Source organism: Protopterus annectens, chromosome 7.part0 (assembly GCF_019279795.1).
Source record: "Protopterus annectens isolate FY-2018-M chromosome 7.part0, PAN1.0, whole genome shotgun sequence".
NCBI lineage: Eukaryota > Metazoa > Chordata > Ceratodontiformes > Protopteridae > Protopterus > Protopterus annectens.
The window spans coordinates 1,517,310,170-1,517,314,666 of record NC_056739.1 but is presented as its reverse complement, the minus strand read 5'-3'; the positions used below and the strand labels follow the sequence as shown (position 1 = coordinate 1,517,314,666).

Sequence of the window (4,497 nt, the reverse complement as noted above, 5' to 3'; positions counted from 1 at the left end):
ATCTCATATATGTGTTCCTTACTTTTAGTATATTTTCCTCTCTGTTTTCTTTTAATTCCACTTTTTTGAGATGCACCACATCCCAAACAATGGTTTAGCTAAGCTTATGTTGTTTACACAATGAGCAACATTACAGAAAAAGGGAAAAAACACATTGCCTGGAAAGCAGACACCCAAAAATAGAAAACAGATACATTCAATTAATTTTCTTAGCCATCATTAAAAGCCAGCCAGGAGTACAGATGCAACTAGAGTATAGTATCAAACATTAGCAATGTGGCTAAAATTTCCCTGTGTGTAAACAGGCCTATCACGCATGTGTGTACACTTTGTTAACTATCACACAAATCCAATGCTCGTTGCTCTATGGAATTGTATATGTGATATTTTATTATTGGTGTTTATAGGTTCATAGGTTCATAGATTAGTACTATGCTATCTGCCGTGGTGGGTCATTTGAAGTGTAGCCATTTACTCCATGTGAGAATTAAAGCCTGAACCTTGTGTTTGGCAAGGTAAACACCTTAACCACTATGCCAACCTCTCACCATAAAACTCCACTTGTATCAAGATTATATCAAGCCAGACTGGACTTGAACCCACAATCCCTGGCTTAAGAGGCCAATGCCTTATCTATTAGGGCACTGGGGCCTGAGAAAACTATGGAACACTTCACAAATTTGCATGTCATTGTTACACAGGGGCCATGCTAATCTTCTCTATATCATTCCAATTTTAGTATATGTACTGCCGAAGCAAGCAGTCCATCTCCTTTGTATGACATAAAACTACATGTGCAAACATTGCAAACTAAGGGCACAATATAACGTATATGTCATATATTTACAATACATACATTTGCCCCCGCCAACCACCCCAAACAAGCATTAAAACCCTTGGGTCTCTGCTTTTTTCATACACATATCAACCACAATACAAAGTGTTATACGTAATGTTGTGGACTCACTCAAGGACAGGACCACTTGGTGATGCTCACAGCCTTACTCTGCAAAACTCAAACAGCCAAGTATGCTCAATAAGGGTACTTGTGTTGTTACACATCAAGGCTTCCAAACACCCTACTGCTATTAGGCTACTAGCCTCAGATGACACTATGAAGCAATGTACCTAAGCACCCCTTCCTGCCTCTTGTCTCCCACTTTGCCTGTCAATGTCATCTACTATAAGTTCACCTGCAGTCCTGACACAGTCAGACATGTGCCATGGTACATACATTAAGTATTGTGTTCTGTAGCCTGTGTAGTTAAATAGGTAGGAGTTCTAGTCTCATTGCAGTCAATGCGGGGTGTCTGCATAGAAGAGCAGAAGTGTGTTTCCCACAATTACTTCTCCACTGCCATGGCTTGCCAGATTTGTGAGAGTTGCACAAGCCTACACATCTATTTCATGCAGGCTTCCCAACCTCTTGTCTCCCACATGGCCTGCCAATGTCATCTACTATAATGTTACTTGCAGTCCTGACAAAATTAAACTTGTGCTGTGGCACGTGTATTAAGTACTGTCTTTAGTAGTCTGTGTACCTTATATAGGTAGGGGTTCTATTCTCACTGCAGTCAACTGGATGTGTGTGTGGCTGTGCAGAAGTGTATATCTCACAGTTACTTCTCCACTGGCATTGCTTGCCAAGTTTTTCAGACTTGCACAAGCCTACACATCCATTTCATGCAGGTCTCCCAACCTCAAGCAAAATAAACTTTTGTCTACAAATACAGAAGTGAGAACCCAGAACTGGAAGATCACCCTCCTCAGCCTAGACAAGCAAATAAGACAAAGTGTGCAATCTCTCACCACAATCCTTATTTTGTATTTAGATTTTTTGGAGATGTTTTTTATTGTTTCTTTCCCCACAGCACATTAGGGTAGGCCTGGCCCACATGATCCATCTACCCCCACTCCACTGGCTATGGCACCAAGGCCCAACACATCTGAGTCATAACCTGGTAGCACCCCCTTTGCTGCCCCTGCATTACCTGGCCCCTCAGATATTTCTGCCTTGGAGGGCAGGCCTCTGGTTCCCTCTGGGAGCAGTAGCAGAGGGAGAGATTTTTTTCACCCGAGAAGAACTGCTGGGGATGTTGTGTAGGATTGTGCAGGTAGGTGCATACCTACACTGGATGGAGACACTGCTCTCCATCATTGTGCTGAATAACACAAGGAGACACAGACATCAGACACTGCAGCCATTGGCACAGTGAGGTGACAGTGATGACAATCCACTGGGTGAGGACTGAATTCTCACTGTCACCCAGCTTGGCATCCATGGGTTTCTGAGGTCTACACCCGTGGTCTACACCCTTACCCCAACTATGGTGTTCACCCACCTCTTGTGTTCTTCACCATCTCTGTGTCTTGTCTTGTATGCCCTGTCTGTCAAGAATTGCTTCCTCACCTTGCCATCTTAACTACCCCAGATATGCTTATGTTGTTTCCCCAACATTCCTCTCTCTCTTCTCCAAAAAAATAAATAAAAAGGTACCTCAGTATATATCATATATTCACAATACATACATGTGTTGTCCGACTCCCCAAGCAATACAACCCCAGGGGCTCAGTATTTTTACACACATATATCAACCACATTACAAAGTGTAATATATAATGTTGTGTGCTCCCTCATGGACATGGCCAGTTGGTGGTGCTGACAACCTTGCTCTGCTAAATGCAAACATCCAACTATACTCAATAAGGGTACCTGTGCTTTTACACAGCTAGGCTTCTCCACACCTAGGACACACTCTACAGTTAGCCTACTGGCCTCATATCAACCTATGAATCCATGTGCCAATGTAGGCCTCACAACCTCTTGTCCCCCACATGACCTGCTGATGGCATGTACTATAAGTTCACCTGCAGCCATATAGAAGTCAGACCTGTGATGTGGCATTGCATGAACTGCTGAGTTCTATAGCCTGTAAACTAAGATAGGTAGGGGTTCTGTTCTCAGTGCAGCCAACTGGGTGTGTGTATGTCTTTACTCAGCAGAGTAGATGTGCTATCTTACAATTACTTCTCCAATGGCATGACTTGCTAGTCTTTTCATACTTGAAGAAGCCTACACATCCATTTCATGCAGCCCTCCCAACCTCTTGTCTCCCACATGGCCTGCTGATGTCATCCACTATGTTGACCTGCAGACATGTGCCGTGGCACTTGCTTATAGTACTGGGTTCTGTAGTCTGTGTACCTTAGATAGGTAGGGGTTCTTTTCTCATTGCAGTCAACTGTGTGTGTGGCAGATGTTACTTGATATTACAGAGATCCTTTTACACCAGCATGTGGGATACTGTTAGCATTATATGTTCAACAGACAATGCTGATGTTATCAGCTATATCAGATTATTTTATATACACCAGGCCAGGATCAGAAACTGGCCTTGAGCACAGGCAGACATCACCTTAAGTTCACAGGAGGTTATTAGGTAGAGGACTGGTGACAGGTATGCTTTGTGGTAAGTCTGGTGGGAATAGGGGGGTGAACTTTGCCCCAAACTGTCTGTTAGCAAGTTGGTGATGTCCTCAGAGACAGTATGAGTGATACCATCCACTACAAGTTTGGCACAAACCTGGGCATTTACTTTTAGATTTCTGACATACCCAAAGAATACCTCCTGATTATCTTTAGCTAGGGATGCTACTTCATGTTTGTATGTGGCTTAAGAGGAATTTTCAAGATAGCTAATTTCTTTGTTCAAACTTTGGGGGGAGGGGGCTTCTTCTGCTCAGTCAGTTCCCTCTTGTTCTTAGACATTACCTTCTTCCACTTGTTGTATAACCTATGTATGCTTGATGCCCACCAGGGTGACATGTTTTCTGTGAATAACTTGTTTTGATCCATTCATGTTCAGCCAACTCTAAACATTTCTATAGCTGTTTATACAGGCCATTTGTGTACACCTCTGTATAGCAGTCATTGTTCAAAGTGGTAGCAGGGGGTTTGCAACTCTTTATGGCATTTGTTAGGAGACTATAGTTTGCTTTGGATAAATGTTTCATCCTGTCGGGTATAACTGTGAATGTGAACAAGATTGAAATCTGATCGGTCCTGACCAAGAAGGCCAACACACAGGAGTTAGCATGTGTATTAACAAAGTCCAGGAACCTTACAGTGAGTGTGTGTGTGCAGATATGACTCCATACTGATGGAAGGATAGTTGAAATCACACATGATCAAGGTGTTTGGCTATCTAGTAAGTGACTCCATTAGGTCCAGGTAGACAGAGTGGTCCTTGTGGTTCATGGCGGGGGACCTGTAGCTATCAATGATATGGAAGGGGGTTTTACATACAGTTATTTGGACTGAGATGTATTCTTTGACCAGTCTTGCAGTGTATTTGTCTTTAATGAAGATGTATACACTTCCATCTTTGGTTCTTTCATGCTCATTTTGATGTGTGAACATGTGGAAGGCATTGTACCCCTGCATGGTCATTGTGCTCTCAATGGCCTTGAACCATGTCTGTGTGAGTACACAGACAT

General features: G+C 42.9%; 1 non-coding gene across 1 annotated transcript; it reads right to left on the bottom strand.

The window, feature by feature from the left end:
* Positions 1–656: 656 nt before the first annotated feature.
* On the bottom strand, positions 657–761 carry LOC122807333. Its single transcript, XR_006365643.1, has one exon. It is a non-coding gene; the product is annotated as a U6 spliceosomal RNA (small nuclear RNA).
* Between the last annotated feature and the right edge of the window lie 3,736 nt (positions 762–4,497).